Source organism: Lygodium microphyllum, unplaced genomic scaffold, assembly GCF_053477565.2.
Source record: "Lygodium microphyllum isolate KBCC unplaced genomic scaffold, Lygodium_microphyllum_v1.1.10 scaffold_74, whole genome shotgun sequence".
NCBI classification, from domain to species: domain Eukaryota; kingdom Viridiplantae; phylum Streptophyta; class Polypodiopsida; order Schizaeales; family Lygodiaceae; genus Lygodium; species Lygodium microphyllum.
In genome coordinates, this window is record NW_028229557.1 from 348,747 (window position 1) to 368,212 (window position 19,466).

The 19,466-nt window shown below is 42.5% G+C and overlaps 1 pseudogene; it reads right to left on the reverse strand.

The window, feature by feature from the left end:
* Positions 1-3,673: 3,673 nt before the first annotated feature.
* LOC148008711 (EH domain-containing protein 1 pseudogene) lies at positions 3,674-4,111 on the reverse strand (annotated as a pseudogene).
* Positions 4,112-19,466: the final 15,355 nt, after the last annotated feature.

A 19,466-nucleotide genomic window follows, 5' to 3' on the forward strand; every position in this document is an offset into this window, starting at 1 on the left:
ATGTATCTGCATAAGACATCCCTTCATACAATCCATCCACATGCTCTTCTACTTGCAAGATACCTGCATTCTTTAACTCTTTCTCCTTACGACCAATGTACTGCCTGGCAGCTCTAGGAAAATCTAAAATTTTCTGATAACTCACTGAACTATCTGAAGTAAACCCAACAAAGTTATTGGAGAAAGACTGGCTGCCAGGAGGCGAGATCTCCTCTTTTCTCCGCTCCGTACCACTGGCGTCTCGCAAGACAACGGTACCTAATGAAAATCCAACTCCTTCGCAGGTAGTGGTGCCTCACGCAAGGAGTCCCTGTTTCTCGGATGATTTACCCCAACAGTCATAAACTGAACAGCTCGCATACCATCTTTACTGCGTATCCGCGCATAAGCTGATCCGTCATCCATCACTTTTGTTTCCATTCTTGCTTCTGTAATGAAAGGCTGCCCAAGAATAATCGGATAAGAGCATGAATCCTAAACAAAGCAATGATAATCCTCTTCAACATTACCAATAGAAATTCTGATACTCGGACAAGCAGCATACATATCACCAGAAGTATTATTGGCGGCTCTCATGCGCCAGCCATGCTCTGCATCCATAGACCACTTGCCACTCTCATAAACACCTCGAGCAATAAGATTAATTTCAGAACCATGATCAACTAAAGCAATCAAGGGAATTTGTTTCTCTCCAATCCTTACCACTGTCTCAGTGGTCGCTCTAGCCCAATGACTTCGTGAAAAATGGCTGCAAGGAATGAGAATAGGGGTCTCATCATCTTCATACTGCATAGGCTGCACTATTTTCTCCAATTGCGGATTAACAGAAGCATTCTCAACCATCACTACATCATCATGCTCTTTCCCAAGAGCTCCATGCCACAATCCCTGTAAAGCAGGTCCTTCCATCGCATGTCGTTTCCTCCGCAAAAGATCCTGCATCTGATCCTGTATTTCTCTTCTAGCAATCCCAAGAGCCTCTCCAACAGTAAAAGTGACTTCACTATTCAAAATTCTTTCATGAAAAATCTTACTCATATCCGTTTGCATATCAAGGTCTGACAAGAGCTTGAATCCTGGCTCTTTTCTTGGTTGCTTCTTTTCTTTCTGCTCGTCTCCCATTGGTTGATCAGAACCTGTTTGAGCTGGAGAATTTGGCATAGGTGGAGCTGTAACAGGTGGTGAAACAAAGTCACCCCCTCTAGTCTTTTTGGAGGAGCTAGGACCCTCCTCATCTCTTCTTCTCTTTTCTTCAACCATGGCATCTAAACCCTGCATTTTAGCAATATAAGCAAAAATAGAATACCTGTCAACAGGAGAATCGCATCCTGTTTCTCCTCGGATGCTAGAGCCCACACAAGTCATAGTAGAAGTTTGAACTTTCCCTCTTCTCGCTATCTCCAAGGCAGAAGACCACAAAGCAGAGTCTCCATCAGATTTCTGCTCAAGCTGGACTCCAAAAGCTGAAGCATCTCCTCTAACACTCACATAAGCTGATCGCGCAGCCATATCATCAACAAGCTTCTTCATGCCTCCCTTACCAAAGTTCGTGTCAAGAGGAGCGCCAGTCTCTGTCAGCCATATCTTCCCATCTTGTCCCCAGAACACTACATTCTTCTTACGTGCTTCCGGAAAAGCATCACAATCTCTGCAGTGTTGGTGCTCTGTACTATCACACCAAATACATCGACGCTCTTTTCTTTGACCAGCTGGAAAAGCAGTCACTGGAGCAGGTGCTACAGCAGGTACTGACATAAGTCGCTCCTTTAACTTACCAACTTCAGCTTTGACTGCTTCAATTGTCAAATCCGCCAAGCCTTTAATAACATCATCTACAGATAAGGACACTGGAGCAGCAGGAACTGGTGGATTTATAACAGGAGGAGTAGGCTTAGGCAAAGAAGTAGCAGGGGTAGAAGAAGAAGTCTCCAAGGATTTTTCAGGAACTGATCCTGTATTTCGATGCAATCTGACTCTCCTGCGCTGCTTCTTGACAAAAGCATTCACAGCATCAATGACATGTCTCCACTCACTCTTTAAACCTGAATCAGTAGCTTGATCTTCCAAAAGATCATCCAACTTTTCCTGTAAATCAGCATCTGCAGCTTGCAAAAATAACTCCACTTTCTGCATCTCCAAAGCTTGCTGTTCAGTCCCATCCAACTGATCATAATGGCTTTCAAACTCTCGCAGAAGAGCGGTAACAGAAAGTCCCTTATTAGGCATAGAAACCCATGCTAAAAAATTCCTGCGATTCATAAGACCTGTATCCTCCAGGAAATATTCATCTTTTAATGCCTTTTTAAATTCAGCCCAACCTGCATGTGCCTCTTGAATTTCTGCAATTCGACCTTCAAGAGCTCGAACCACGATCCGCAAGAAGTAGCGGCTCCAAACATCTTGAGAAACCCCAAAAAACTTCATCTTTTCTTCATACAAATGCAGGTAAGTTGACACTTGCTGGCCATTAAACTGCTTCATCTCCTGTTGGACAGCTTTCAAGGCATCCATAGCATCACTGTCTCGTTTTGCATGAACTTGCTGCTGCATATACATGGTAAATGACTGAAACAGGTTCTTCATGACATTATCATCTGTCATCTCTTCTTGCGAGTCCCCCATCTTGCTGATGACGCAGCACTTTCACGTCGGGTTCACCAGAAATGTCGTAGAGTTCACGGAAGGGCTGCAGAACACGGGGTTCAAGGTACAGCAATGGAAGAGTCTAACAAGAAGAACTCAAATTTTTTATGACAAAGTTCACTATATTGCTTGTCAAATGAGTTACAAGAAATTCATGTTCAGGATAATCCGAAGTATTTCATAAACTGTTTACATTCAGGTGTATGTTGACAGTTGCAGTAAGAAGGGATACACTCTTCACATCAGCATGTTCATTTCATAACTTGGCAGTTGCTAGTTCAGCAGAAATTTTCAGCATTGGTACAAAACATTTTCATAAATTCTGCATTTCTGCCTCTTATCACAGACAGCATCCATTCTTCAAAAACTTTATCTTCTTCTTTCTACAGCCTGTTTTGTAAGTGTGTTGAAATGTATGATGTTTCGCATCATCCTAACAGATTTGTAAAATGGGCAGAACCTATCATAGGGGTAAAGGCATTCTATGTCAAATAATCTTCATGAAGAAGTTTGGCAAACTCCAAGATTATCTTTTCTGTTTCAGTGAAGGCATCTTTACAATTTCTCTTCTCCTATATCCTGTCCACAATCTTCCTCAAGTGAACATCAAAATACAACTCGGAAATTAGCATGTACCCTAAAGCATCAATTGGATCAAGTTCCATGACCTCATTATAATAAAGCTTCCCAAGTGACAAGTTCCCATATTTTCTGTAGCCAGTCAACAAAGCTAACCAGCCAGTAACATCTGGGAATGTAAACATACACTGGAGCAAATCTTGAGCTTCATTCAAGTATCCTTCTGCAAATGGGACTTGTTCAGGAGCCCAAAAGGGAGGTGAGGGAAATCAAAGTCGAAAGAGGTAAGGGCATAGACCTGTATACTGCACGCAATTAAAAGGGGAGGGGTAGTCAGGACAACAATGCTTTAGCCTCCCAAGAGCAACCAGGGACGAAGTATCCATCGCGGGATGGACTTGTCAAGCCATAAAAATCCCTCACACCAAACAGCATGTACTCCACACCACCGCTACCAGAAATCTTGTTCCCATAGAGGATTTGGCATCTGAGCACATTCAAACTTTGATAGAAATGCGGCTCTGTCACTTATGGGTCTGTCATTAAATGATCCAATGTAGACACGGACAACTTCTGGAGTGTTGAGAACTTTACTAAGAGACCACATGAGGGCTCCATAGACCCTCATCAGCTGTTGAGTGCTCACTTGATCTGCCTTGTTCAGAACGACTCTTATCTTATCCTCATGCCCACGAAGGGATGAAATTACACGCTTGAATTCATCTCTGATGTCTAGCTTGTGGGGATCAATCAACAGTAAAATAAGGTCGCACTTGGATGCAAACCACTCTGTCACACCTGTGAAGTCATAGCTACGTTGTGTCCGCTGCTTTTCTCTGGACAGAACTCCAGGGGTGTCAATAAAGGTAACTTGTTCCTTTGACGGCATAACCTTTCTCAAGCAGGCGCTTGACAAGCCAAGAAGCTATGAATCCACCAGCTCCAGTCACACACACGGTCGGCATTTGTGTTGCATTGCACACATTAGCATTCATGTCCAACTCCTTCACCATGGCTTGCCAATCGGATGGCACTGCCGATGATCACAGCGACTGTTTTGGCAAGTAGAACCGGCTAATATGCGACGAGAGAGAGAGAGAGAGAGAGAGAGAGAGCTCTGAACGAATGCACCCACCAGCTCTCTTTTCTTTTGAAAAGAAAAGCACTTCGGCTCCCTCTCCATCATTCCAGCAGTCTCCCCGATCACAGGAATGGAGATCGCCCCCCAAAACTCCATGTCTAGCACACCTTGAGATGACAAAAGTCCTCAGGAGCAGGCGAGTGTCGTTCTGAGATAGGACTTTCTTTTTTTTCCTTTCCCGTCATCGATTAAGCCTCCTTCTTCATGTCCATAGTTCCTGCAATTTTCATACTCGAATTGCAATCATCTTTTCATGACGAAGAGACTCATGATATTTTCCATATTGGTAGCCTTCAGCATGCCGATCAATCGTGTTGCACTCTTCTCTTCGAATTCTACCCTTCGTTGTCAATCTAATCCCTGCTTAAGGAAAATCTTCACGATCCTCCCTTCTTCCAAAAGTTGCTGAACTCCTCCACTCTGGTCCGCCCTCACACGCCTTCCCCCAGAGATGTCCCCACGAACAATCTTCCTGGATGTCGTGTTGCTGCGCATCCGAGTCGTATACGCCTCTATTTCTTTTGTTGTGCATTTGTGTTAATCTCCGCGTGTGATTCATTGTTTGTGTGATGCATTTTAATAATCCGCATCCAATGTATATATTCCCTTAGTGCATGCGCATGATTTTGTTTGGATGCATGATGTGCGTGTAATAGAAAAATATGAAAAACTGATGCCAAAGGATCTTTGTCCTGCTGCTTTGAATAACAGCCAAGTCACTGCCCTCTAGCCTGCTTACAGGCTCATTCACCATTGCTCCTTTCTCACTGAAATCCTCATGAGAGATTGATAGTATATAAACTGTCAGAGGCCGTCACAGTGGCTGAACAGGTTGTGAGGAGGATGAATTCCGTCAATAGGACTGAAATGTTGATTGCAAAGAGATGTCAGACATCAGATGTTGTGGAAAATCACTACGTCAGAAGCAAGGAGATGAACAGAGGGTAATATGTGAAAGCTTTTACATTGTAAAGTCTTATGGATACATCCATTGCTTGGAATGTATGGGGTCGAAAACCGTGAAAGCTTTATGCAGAACATGAACCAAAATGAATGCCCTTATTACGAGATTAAGTGGATGATGATGCTGTGTCTATTCTGGGAGGGGGATATTTTTGAAAAGGGCAAAAATGGCGGGCTGCGCCTGGATTGGAGAGGGAGAGAGCTGAAAGTGGGCTGCGCCTGGATTGGAGGAAGGGAAGATTGTTCGTGGGGACATCTCTGGGGGAAGGCGTGTGAGGGCGGACCAGAGTGGAGGAGTTCAGCAACTTTTGGAAGAAGGGAGGATCGTGAAGATTTTCCTTAAGCAGGGATTAGATTGACAACGAAGGGCAGAATTCGAAGAGAAGAGTGCAACACGATTGATTGGCATGCTGAAGGCTACCAATATGGAAAATATCATGAGTCTCTTCGTCATGAAAAGATGATTGCAATTCGAGTATGAAAATTGCAGGAACTATGGACATGAAGAAGGAGGCTTAATCGATGACGGGAGAGGAAAAGAAAAGAAAGTCCTATCTCAGAACGACACTCGCCTGCTCCTGAGGACTTTTGTCATCTCAAGGTGTGCTAGACATGGAGTTTTGGGGGGCGATCTCCATTCCTGTGATCGGGGAGACTGCTGGAATGATGGAGAGGGAGCCGAAGTGCTTTTCTTTTCAAAAGAAAAGAGAGCTGGTGGGTGCATTCGTTCAGAGCTCTCTCTCTCTCTCTCTCTCTCTCTCTCGTCGCATATTAGCCGGTTCTACTTGCCAAAACAGTCGCTGTGATCATCGGCAGTGCCATCCGATTGGCAAGCCATGGTGAAGGAGTTGGACATGAATGCTAATGTGTGCAATGCAACACAAATGCCGACCGTGTGTGTGACTGGAGCTGGTGGATTCATAGCTTCTTGGCTTGTCAAGCGCCTGCTTGAGAAAGGTTATGCCGTCAAAGGAACAAGTTACCTTTATTGACACCCCTGGAGTTCTGTTCGGAGAAAAGCAGCGGACACAACGTAGCTATGACTTCACAGGTGTGACAGAGTGGTTTGCATCCAAGTGCGACCTTATTTTACTGTTGATTGATCCCCACAAGCTAGACAACAGAGATGAATTCAAGCGTGTAATTTCATCCCTTCGTGGGCATGAGGATAAGATAAGAGTCGTTCTGAACAAGGCAGATCAAGTGAGCACTCAACAGCTGATGAGGGTCTATGGAGCCCTCATGTGGTCTCTTAGTAAAGTTCTCAACACTCCAGAAGTTGTCCGTGTCTACATTGGATCATTTAATGACAGACCCATAAGTGACAGAGCCGCATTTCTGTCAAAGTTTGAATGTGCTCAGATGCCAAATCATCTATGGGAACAAGATTTCTGGCAGCGGTGGTGTGGAGTACATGCTGTTTGGTGTGAGGGATTTTTATGGCCTGACAAGTCCATCCCGCGATGGATACTTCGTCCCTGGTTGCTCTTGGGAGGCTAAAGCATTGTTGTCCTGACTACCCCTCCCCTTTTAATTGCGTGCAGTATACAGGTCTATGCCCTTACCTCTTTCAACTTTGATTTCCCTCACCTCCCTTTTGGGCTCCTGAACAAGTCCCATTTGTAGAAGGATACTTGAATGAAGCTCAAGATTTGCTCCAGTGTATGTTTACATTCCCAGATGTTACTAGCTGGTTAGCTTTGTTGACTGGCTACAGAAAATATGGGAACTTGTCACTTGGGAAGCTTTATTATAATGAGGTCATGGAACTTGATCCAATTGATGCTTTAGGGTACATGCTAATTTCCGAGTTGTATTCTGATGTTCACTTGAGGAAGATTGTGGACAGGATATAGGAGAAGAGAAATTGTAAAGATGCCTTCACTGAAACAGAAAAGATAATCTTGGAGTTTGCCAAACTTCTTCATGAAGATTATTTGACATAGAATGCCTTTACCCCTATGATAGGTTCTGCCCATTTTACAAATCTGTTAGGATGATGCGAAACATCATACATTTCAACACACTTACAAAACAGGCTGTAGAAAGAAGAAGATAAAGTTTTTGAAGAATGGATGCTGTCTGTGATAAGAGGCAGAAATGCAGAATTTATGAAAATGTTTTGTACCAATGCTGAAATTTTCTGCTGAACTAGCAACTGCCAAGTTATGAAATGAACATGCTGATGTGAAGAGTGTATCCCTTCTTACTGCAACTGTCAACATACACCTGAATGTAAACAGTTTATGAAATACTTCGGATTATCCTGAACTTGAATTTCTTGTAACTCATTTGACAAGCAATATAGTGAACTTTGTCATAAAAAATTTGAGTTCTTCTTGTTAGACTCTTCCATTGCTGTACCTTGAACCCCGTGTTCTGCAGCCCTTCCGTGAACTCTACGACAACGGTGCCCATTGAGTCTGGCACGCCCAATCTCAATGTCCAAATAGAAATAACATATCCGTGCCCATAGGCGCATACAAAATAATAATCAATAATCGATGTCTCAATAGACATAACAAAATATAGGCGTGGCGCCTATCAAAATATAGTCCAAAGGTCGAATACTCGCTAAACTCCAATGCTTTCCTCCGCCACTGCTGCTATCTCTACACATCAACTGAAGCATTCACAATCGTTAGTAAAATAATACAATTAAACCGACAAAAGTGAATACCTAGCAGTCTTCAGCTACATAAATAAATCAACTGGTTAGAAATAAATCCTAACCTTAATTTATTACGAGTGCGCACTCTTAACTCATAAACGTTTATTAATTTAATATGCATTTTGCAGAATCACCCGCTATGGAATCACCCACGTACACACTAAATTAATAAAACGCCCGAAAAGGACAGGCGTCCCCATCAACTTCTCGCACAAAGAATCCTCTTTGTGTATGAGCCCCGATCATCTAAGTTTACGGAATCCACCGTGGCACGGAATCCACCGTGGAATATGCCTCCTGGCATCACGCTTTCATTGAGCTTTAATGTCTACTTCAACTTGATAGAATTTTGCACATGTTTGGCTTTCTTTAGGTCATCAAATCTTGCTCTTAGTGCTTCCATCAGCTCCACCCAACCCAGTTTGTCTTTGGCTTGGGTGGCCAAATTCAAACTCATCGCCCTTGGAGTGGATACCCTCTCAATCATTATTGATGAGTCCAATAGGAAATTTACACATGAAGCTCGATGCCTAGTGTCTACTAGAAAAGGACAGTACGTTATCACAAAGAAACCCAACATCGTGAGTGATGAGGATGATTCACCCAAGGTCCCAATCTCTTGCACTTTTTTGACTTCTTGAGTGGCACAAGCTCTGTGGATCTAAAGTGATAGATGCAAACATTGCCAAGCACTAGAGCAGCAAAACGTTGAGGCAAAGGAGGGGATGCAAGTCATGTAGTAGCCTATCTTGGACTTGAAATGGAATTGGAAGGCGGATCCACACATCCCAGAGAAACAGTGGATGAGAGTAGCCTAGTTTATGAAGAAGATCAGTATCCCTAAGCTTGAGCTAAATCTTGTCCTCCACTAAAGTAACATTAGAGTGCTTGGTTCCATCTTAAGCACTGTCATAGTGCTCACCTCCATCCCAAGCTCTACATAAAGTAGGAGTTTTATTGCAATGAGGGGGATCGATCCCAAAAACCTGATGATCCAACAAGGTGGTGGAGATCCTAACCCTGATGATCCACTCTATGAAAAACCTTGTGCTCCTACCCATGACATAATGAAGTTTGCGACTAATGCTCAACTTCTCCCTCAAGTGATGAAATCCAAGGCCTTCTCCCTCAAGTAATGACATCACATTTATGCCTTCCTTAGTGTCGAGACCATGCACAAGTAGGAGATGGACAAAGTGTAGGCCCACCTTGCTCGAGTGTACTTCAAGCAAGATCACCTTCAATAGTAGATCTAACTTGATGCCATGTACATGGAGAAGCTCACAACCAAGCTTGTCTTCCACAATACTGGCAACCACCCTTGTGGATCCACATGGACTTTTGGCTCCAAGCAACACTAGCTTCAGTACAACCCTCCCCCTCCCTTGAGGCCAAAACCTCCCACTCCACCATTGGCCCATGCTAAACCCCAACCTATCTTACCCCCTACTTCCACCCATCCCCTAGGGTTCGATTCCCCTTGCTTTGCTTTCGAACTAGGATGAGATTCAGTGGGGCGATGCACTTGACATGGAGGATGAAGGCGGCATTAGTGAGTAACACTATCGATTTGAGTGCATTGTGCATGACAGTGTTAATACTACAAGGAATTGGGCAATTACTGACGCCGATTAGCGACGGCGGATATCGACGTCGCTATTGGCATCGCTAGCGACGCCACAGGAAAAAAAACGTGGCCAAAACCCGAGTGCCGTTTTCATTTCTTTGTTTCGCCTTTTGAGAGCGAGAGCGAGGGAGAGAGTGAAGGCTTTGTGAGAGAAGAAGAGGAAGAGACTTGCTGCCGCCGCCGTTGTTCGCGAAGGAGAGGAGGAGCCCTCGTTGCAAAGAGAAGCCGCCCACGCTTGCCATATCTCATTGGTGAGTCTCCCTCTCTCTTTCTTTTGCTTGTTGAAGGTTTAAATCGTTCTCTTTTGCTTGTTTAGGAGAGGAAATGAAAGAGAAGGAGAGGGAGAGGGAGAGGGAGAGAGAGGGAGAGAAAGAGAGGGAGAGGGAGAGGGAGAGGGAGAGGGAGAGAAAGAGAGGGAGAGTGCATTCTCTCTCTCTCTCTCCCTTTTGCTTGTTTAATGTTTAAATTACTTTATTTTTTGCTTGTTTAGGAGAGGAAACGAGAGAGTAAGAGAGAAAGAGAGGGAGAGGGAGAGGGAGAGGGAGAGGGAGAGGGAGAGGGAGAGAAAGAGAAAGAGAAAGAGAAAGAGAAAGAGAAATAGAGGGAGAGGGAGAGGGAGGGGGAGGAAATGAGAGAGGGAGAGAAAGAGAAAGAGAGAGAGAAGGAGGGAGAGTGCATTCTCTCTCTCCCTCTCCCTTTTGCTTGTTTAATGTTTGAATCACTTTATTTTTTGCTTGTTTAGGAGAGGAAATGAGAGAGAAAGAGAGGGAGAGGGAGGGGAAGGAAATGAGAGAGGGATAGAAAGAGAAAGAGAGGGAGAGTGCATTGTATCTCTCCCTCTCCCTTTTGCTTGGAGGATGTTTAAATCACTTTATTTTTTTCTTGTTTAGGAAATGAGAGAGAAAGAGAGATAGAGAGGGAGAGGGAGAAAAAGAGAAAGAGAGGGAGAGGGAGAGGGAGAGGGAGGGGAAGGAAATGAGAGAGGGAGATAAAGAGAACGAGAGGGAGAGGGAGAGGGAGAGGGTGAGAGAAAGAGAGAAAGAGAGGGAGAGGGAGAGAAAGAGAGGGAGAGGGAGGGGAAGGAAATTTAAGATAATAGACTTATTGATAATGGTATGCAACGTGCTTTGCCATGGGCCACATACTTCATCAAAATGAACCCAAAAGTATTGTTATAGAAGAAGAAACCCTTAAATTGAGTATAGGATAATTTCTCTCAGGTCTTATGACTATGAGTAGAATTGATTGAAATAAATTTTATTACTATAGTTATAAAGTTTCATAGATGGCGCGCATTAATTTTAAAATGGATTACTTATACTCAAAGCCGAGATATAACAAATAATTATCTACCGGGATAAACAAATCGTTAAGCATGATACAAGGCCGAGATATAACATCTTATAGTGTGTGGCCTATAGTGCTTGTCAACTACAACATCCCTCCATGGATTTCTACGAAGAAAGGACATCTCATCCTTAGCTTGCTCGTCCCGGGCCGCTACAAAGTAAAAAATATGGACGTGTATCTTCGTCCATTAGTCGATGAGCTTAAGATTTTGTGGGAGGAGGGGGTCACGGTGCAAGATATGAGCAGGCGCGATGGTCGGCGGTCAGTCAACATTCGAGCCATTCTCATGTGGACGATGCATGACTTTCCGGGATTGGGAGAGTGCTCAGGTGAGTAGACCTTTGTTCTCGCTGGTAATATCTATATTTTATTTTATTCAATCAAGTATTCACTAGGTCGTGGATCGCCTTGCAGGTCTGGTTACCTCAGGTTATCATGCATGTCCATTGTGTGGGCCACAGTTAGACTCCCGAAGGTCACGAACCATGAAGAAGATGGTATATCAAGGACACGCCGCTTTCTTGCCAGAGGATCATGAACTCAAGGAAGGTTTTCTTGGACGACCTCCAGCACGTATGAACACTGCAAGCTGGTACGAGCTGAAAATGGTAAACCCGGAATCACATCCAAATGAAATGCGACGGTTCTCGATTTTCTACGAGTTGCCATATTGGACCCACTTACAGGTCAACCACTTGTTGGATCCCATGCATATTTTCAAAAATGTGGGCAGCTTGCTATGGGACCACATCACAGGAAAGAGAGATACTATAGGGTCATGAATGGATTTAAAGGAGGTAGGTAAGATGGAGGCGCTTTGGCCGCAATCGAGTGCTGAAGGGGGAGTGCAGCTTCCTCGCGCTCCCTGGGTTTTGTCTACCAAAGAAGAGCGCATTGTGAAGCAAGTAATCAAGTCTATCCGCACTCCGACGGGTATGATGCGTTCTCTCAGGTCCGCATTTTCTAAAGATGACCAAATGTCTGGGCTAAAATCCCATGATTGGCATAAGATATGTCAGATTTGTGAACAGAATGGATTTTAATTAGCGTGGACATTTTGAAATTTGAAAAGTGACAATTATTCTTAATGCTTTCTCATTTGTAGCAGTTTGTCCTACCGATCGCGATCGCGGGATGCCTAACTCCAAAAATTCGTGGGGCCATTTACAAGTTGTCGACTTTGGTGCAATGGATCTCACAGAAAGAGATTAAGACGTCCTCTATTGAATCCGCAAGGTGGGGAGCAGTTGAGACGGTCTGTCTCTTTGAGAAATACCTGCCCACTAGCATGCTCACGATACAAGTTCACCTTCTTGTGCATCTTGTGGATGAAGTGGAGATTGCTGGACCTGTCCATACGCGATGGATGTTCTTCCTGGAGCGCTTCATGAAAACCCTGAAAGGCTTTGTGCGACAACGAGCTCGTCCGGAAGGTAGCATGGCGGAAGGTTGGTTGGTGTTAGAGGCGTTAGTGCATATCTCACAATGGCTACCAACGGTGGAACCAAACAATGAAATGCTATGGACGCTTAAGGACGATGATAGACTCACTGGAGATGTGGTGGTTGGAAATGGGGTAGAAAAAAGAATGGATGCCTCAATGGAAGAGAAGGTGAATCGCTTTTGTATGTTGCACCATGCCTCCATGGAGACGTGGCTCGCCAAGTACCAGATTGCAAGGCAAGATCGAGAGGAAGCGCGAGCTGAATTCCGATACAGTACGCGTCACCGACCGATTCGATATCCCGAAGGCATGGAGGAGATACCACGGTTTATGTCAACACGATGGTTGCATGGAGCCTTGACCGAAGCATCCAGCGAAGGGAGTGAGGTCTCAATGGAGGAGTGGGAGTTCTCGAGGGGATGTAGTCCAAAGGTAATGAGGGGTTTAGAATGTGTCGTATCTAAATTTGCTTGCTACATCTAATTTGAGTGTTTCAATATGCAGTATAAAATATATAGTGCAGCGTGGTTGCGTGGACGGCATTTTCGGATGGAGCGTATTGACAAAATGCGCTCCACAATGGACTGTGGTGTCATGGCAAGGTTTGAGCAAGAGAGCCGGCGACGAGCAACGGATCCGAACACGGTTGTGGATGAGATGGAGTATTTTGGGAACTTGCAAAGTATTATTACGGTGGATTACCGTAGCTTCTCCATGATACTATTCGATGTGCAATGGTTCAAAGTGGTACTTGGAGGAGCTGGAGCAACAGTTCGACGAGGTCCATCTGGATTTCTCGAAATAGATTCCGAAAAAAAATGGATGGATTTGCGCGACACCTTTGTATTGCCGGCCCATTGTGAACAGGTACAAATAGTCATTTGCTTGCTAATTGTAATACGACATGGTTTATGTCACAATGGTTTGAACTCGCTTTGTAAGTGTTTGTGAACTGGTAATCTTCTATCCAAACCCCCGACAACCTCGATGGTGGTGTGTTATACCTTCAACTCCTCGAGGTGCGAGAGTATATGATCTAAGCGATGTTCCAGGCATAGATGAAAAAAATATGCAAATAGAGGGATCGATATTACAAGGGGTGGAGGCCACCGCAAGCTTGGAGCCCGCATCGGCTAACAATGATGGAAATACAGAAGTCGTAGAATTTTTTGAGAACGAGGAAGACTCGTTCTTTTGTGGTGACATGTCTATCGACCTTCCAGTGTATGCAGAGTTGTGTCACGAGATTAATATGGGACCATAGAATACTTCATTCTTAGAGAATTGTATTACTCAATTCGTTGTTTAGATCTTCCATAAAGGTAGATAAGATATGCATTTTAAGAGGGATTTTTCAAAAATAATTTATATTAATGTGCTTTGTATAGTTTAAATTGATTATTCTAACATCATTTTTTATATGTGCAGGTATCGACATTTTCAAGATGAGTTGAGGGATGAGCGATGAGGAGTTTCAGGACATGATGGCACGCATGTCTCCAGATCAGCTCGCGAGATTCAGAGAGATGGCAGATCAGGAGCTGTCTCGTTCTTCGTCAGGGCGCTCTAATAGATCAGCTTCAGCGCGATCAGATGCTTCAGCTTCGAGCAGACGATCTCGACGCTCGTGACTTGGGCCAGAGGGAGGGACTACGACTGCAGGAGGATCAGGGGGTGCTGCTGGGGAGACACAGACGTGGTGTCTCCGTCTCGTCGTTCAGCTGGAGCTGCGTCACCTCCATGATTTGTCACACCTGTGGGAACGTCCACTCCAGTTACTCCGGCTTTTGCGCAGCCATCGATAGATGGCACGCCTTTTGGTGGCACTCCTTTTGGTGGCACCCCCTTTGGTGGCACCCCTTTGAGTGGCACTCCGGGAGAGGGTACCCCCGTCGGTACACCGGATGTACAGGGGTCTCCTGGATATGCCCAGGAGCGTGGACAGAGATGGGAGAGGGCCCATCTTAGGCAGACTCCTAGGGGTTATGGATACCTAGTGGATAGCAGGTCAGGAGCCATCATCATGAATGATGAGGGGAGGAGGGTGATGGCTCGCATGAGGGAGTTGTGCCAACAAGTTTTTCGGCACAACGTCCTGGATCATTGGAAGAACATACCGGAGGGGAGCAAGGACTACATAGTAGCATCCTTGCACGAGGAGTTCCCGGTGCTAGCCGCAGTGGATAGATTCTCTACGGGCTGGATGATGGATTGCATGCGTGCATACATGTCACATAGACGATCCGATGCACGCAAGGCAATCAAGAGTGGGGCTCCAAAGCCCGAGTGGTTAGATGCAGACGACTGGCGCCGACTGAGGGAGGAGGCTACAAATTCGCCAGGACGTTGGAGTCAGCAGCGGGAGGTGGCAAGGGCACGAATCGAGGCCAGATGGGTGCATCATCTTGGGAGTGGCAGCCACAGGACATATTTGGAGGACTTTGTAAGTTTCTCTTTTGTTTTGCTTATTTGTTTTTTTGAGATATTCTTTGTACTGACAACCATGTTTCTAACAGTTAGCATTTTATTTTCTTTGCAGCACTCCGTTACAAATCGTGATCTGCAAGGCCTTGAGACTCGATATGCAGAGAGACACGGTTTCAGGGCATTGATCGACTGATTGTATAGACGCGGCGGCCCTGTAAGTCACTCATCTTTCTTATCCGTAGTTACCATGAGATATTTGAATGCATTATTGTATGGTGGATTGATATAGTGTTTCTTTTTCTGCAGAATCCGTTTGATGCTCCTTTGCAGCGGGACGAGCTTTCGGGGGACGAGGATTTGTATCTCGCCCTTGGATCCTTAGAGCTCACACACCTTTAGTTTTTAGTTGCCCGATCTATGTAGACATTTTCTATGTATTAGTGATATCGTTTCATGATTGTACCAATTGCATTTTATGTGATCATGTATTTATTTCATGTATCAGTTTTATGATTTCAGTATACATTCTTTTTGTTTGCAAACGCTTTGTATGCAGTAGTGCAGAAACTATTTTGTATGGCTCTCATACAGTACACAGTGCTATATGTGGCAGGGCAGCTTGCTGCCCTGCCACAAATTTTTTTTTTCTCTGTTACCGTTGCTATTTGCATCGCAAATTTGCTGCACGCGTCGCTATGAGCGTCGCAAATTCTTTGCAACCGTCGCTATATGCGTCGTATATAGCAATGCATATAGCGACGATTCTATGGCGTCGTCAATAACGACGCTTTTTGTGACGACGGGGGCAAATTTTGTTGTTTGTATTCTCGTCGCTTTAAACGTCGCTATAAGGTCTATATCTTGTAATGTAAAGAGGTAGTGACAACATTAATCATCGGATCCACCAACCTTGCATTGAAGGGCTGAGGGGAGCACGATAGTAATGAAAACCTAGCATGGCACATGGGCAGAGAAAGTCCCACTGCCTACTAACAAGGCACATGGGTAGGGAGAAGGTGTCACCAGAAGTAACAATCTACATAATCGAAGGAAGCAAAGCATGGTACTGGTTGGTACGTGAGCTTCTTTATAGTCATGGCATCAAAGCAACAGGAAGTCCTCTTGTTGTATGCCATATCCTTGGTCTATTGTCCAATCTTCGTGAGTGGCATTGTCAGTGCTCTCAATGTAGAGCTTCTATTGATACTGTCTTTAGTCATTAGGTTTAGTAGTAGTACTATCTTGGTTATTTATATCTATTAGTTGTTCAATCTTTGTTCTTCCAAAGAACTACACTCTATTCAATTGATTCCTCTTTAGTGACTTGTCCCTAATTCCAGCAATACAATTGTTGATTTAGTTTTTAGTTCATTCTTGTGTTTAATTCTTGTGACGTGATTATGTGTTGCTCTTCAACTTAAGCTTAGATCGTCAAAAGTAATATTAGAGTTTCTCTTTGTTGATACTCCGTGTGACCATTGTCATTTCTGTGGTGGTTGTACAAGGATGTTCATAGCACACACACACACACATTCTCTCTCTCTCTCTCTCTCTCTCTAACTACTACATCTCCCCTCCTTCTCTCAATCCTCTCTCCTTTATCTCTCCCCTTTCTTCAAGCTCTCCATCTTTAGCTCTTTATTTGTCTTGCTAGTTCTCCCTCTTCTCTTTCTCTTTTACTAGCTCTCCCTCTCCTTCTATCTCTCTCTATCTCAGCTCTCTCTCTCTCTCTCTCTCTATATACACACACACACACACACACACACACACACACACACACACACACACACACACACACATATATATCCCCCCTTTTGTTCTAGCTCTCCCTCTACCTTTCCTCCCTCTCATATTAATTAAAATAATTATTTACAAATTGAAACAAAAATCTAAATATGAGATATTAGGACATCTACATTCATTTTGTTTCTCTCTCAATAATAGTTGGACCCTAAACTTTAAAAAAAAACAACCCTATACAAAAAATAAATTTTAAATCAGAAAGAGAAGAAAAAATATACCTGTAAGAGTTGTAAGGTTACCTCTCGGTTTAAGGATGATAAGGCATGATGAGCCCTTGAATGTAGAAAACCCATATTAAGCTAAGAAAGAACAAATAAGAAAAGGAAGAAAATGATAAAATGGTAGCCATTGGAGCTTACCTTATCTAGAGAAAACATGCACGCAAAGTGAGTATAGATGGTGAAGTCTAAGTCCCCATAGCATTGGAATGCACACTAGTATATATTTTTTGAATTACATTAGAATAAGCGACCATAAATAATTGAGTTGCATTAGAAAGAATACCAAAATTTAAATTGTAAATTTTCTCCACCTAGGAGCTAGTAATTTACTCTAATATCTTTAGCATAAATATCAACATTACGAATGTTTTTCCTAATATGTTGGAAATTGCCATATGTATATCATCCATCCATTGTAGTGAAGATTATAGAAGCCCATAGAAGCACACCAACACATATGAGATAGAAAAGTATAAACAAAGAACCTAAGGCGTTCATTCACTAGAAATAACTTCTCATCAAAACCTCTTAGAGCATGTTAAATGCTATCAAAGCCCATACAAGACTAGTTAGAACACTCGTAAAAGCAATTCCAACCCACTATAAGGGAAAGATGAGCTCAAGGAGAAAAATATAAATATTATAAAGCATTCAGAACTCTAATATATCCCCATAACCAAGTACATATATCATGACTTTATATGTATAATTCAACATATATTTTAATCTCCAAAAACACATTGAACACCAAAATTCAACAAATAGTACATACATTTAATAATCATATCAATGAAATCAACAATTATTTTGGCTTTTTGGATCTTTTTTTGTGAGATTCATGGTTATAAATTCTCAAAAGGATATTTTCGCACCCACTTTTATTTAGTAGCTTATTAATGGAGGATTGCTAATAGTCTTTTTGAGTTTTTATGGATTTATCCATTTACATTGTTAAGGTCTTTCCACATTGTTAATGAATTTAGTAGATCTATTGTGCATGCATATGAATATATACACACATTTACCTACATTTATATATGATACCCACCACACACACACACACACTCCCTCACATATGTACATACATATAGACACACAAACACACATGCATATGCATAGGTGTGTATGTATGCATGTACATATCTATGTATGCATGTATTTTATGGGAGTGAGAGAGAGACTATGTGTGTGTGTGTGTGTGCACATGGCTAGGGGGGAGGGAGGGGGGACATATGTGTGTATATGTGGACATGCATCTGAATGTATTTGACGGTGTGTGACATTATTTTGAGAGCGTATGCTTGAGATCTATATGATTAAAGGAAAAAATAGTAGCTTATGTTTACATGGAGATGAAAAATTAGGAAAACATTTGGATACATTTATCTAAGACATACACTTTAAAGGACATAATTCTTCTAGATCCAATACAATGTTGTGTAAGAAGGAAAATTTTTTATAGACACATGCATATAAGTCCTCAAGATTAAAGAAAATAATAACAATCTAAGTTAAAAAAAAGAAAATAGCATGTTCTATAAAAGGTAAGATTGAAAAGGACTTCTAACTTATCTCAAAGGTTTCAAGGCAATTGTGTAACTAAGATATACACTTTAAAGGACATAATTCTTCTAGATCCAGTACAATGATGTGTAAGAAGGAATAGTTTTCATATACACATGCATATAAGTCCTCAAGAATAAAGAAAATATTGAGAATCCAAGTATAAACGAAAGAAAATAGTCTTTTCCATGTTGTTTGATGAATGCATGTGATCACTTTTTCATAGCACAAGTCAAAATTTTGAGAAAGACCTTGTCATGCAAGCTTTCTAATAGTCACAATATTTTTATTACTAACATCTTACTCAACGTATGAAGATTCCACAATTTGTAGCCTCGGGTGTTAACTATATGTAGATATTTGAAAATGGTATGGGCTGTATTTTCTCTTGTTTGGGTGCAATAAACCGTTTATACATACAAAAAGTCACTATTTATAGGGGTTATTTACATTTGAATAGAAAAGTGTGAAATTTATTGAAGAAAACTCACAAATAAGGTCTTCTTAAATAGGCCTTCAATGTAGGTGATCTAGAATGCTTACATAATGTAAAAACCCGCATTAGAAATTAATTAATCTAGTTTAAAGATATTACATAATGAGTGATAATGGTTTACGAGATTCCAAACTCCAAATCATTGAGTAGTAACAGAATAGCTTGTTATGAAAACCTTTCATTATGTGAGAATACTTGGTTTAAAAGTAGTAGATCCCCAAACCTGATCAACTCTTCATACAACCTTTTGGTCAACCACTATCTTAGTAAGTACAAATATTTAACTAGCTCCACAAAGATTCTTTATTTCATGGGAAAATTTTGATCTTTAGGTGTTTTTAGATCACTCCTAGACTATTTTGTTGGCATACTCCCACTTGGATCTAATTCTAGATATGAACTCAAAAAGTCATCCTTAGGGTCCCTCATATTGAGACCAAATTTGCCAATATTGATATAATGACAAATGGTCCTTGACAGCTACAACAATATGCAACAGCTTTATAGACACAACACTTTGATGTACCTACAACTTTGT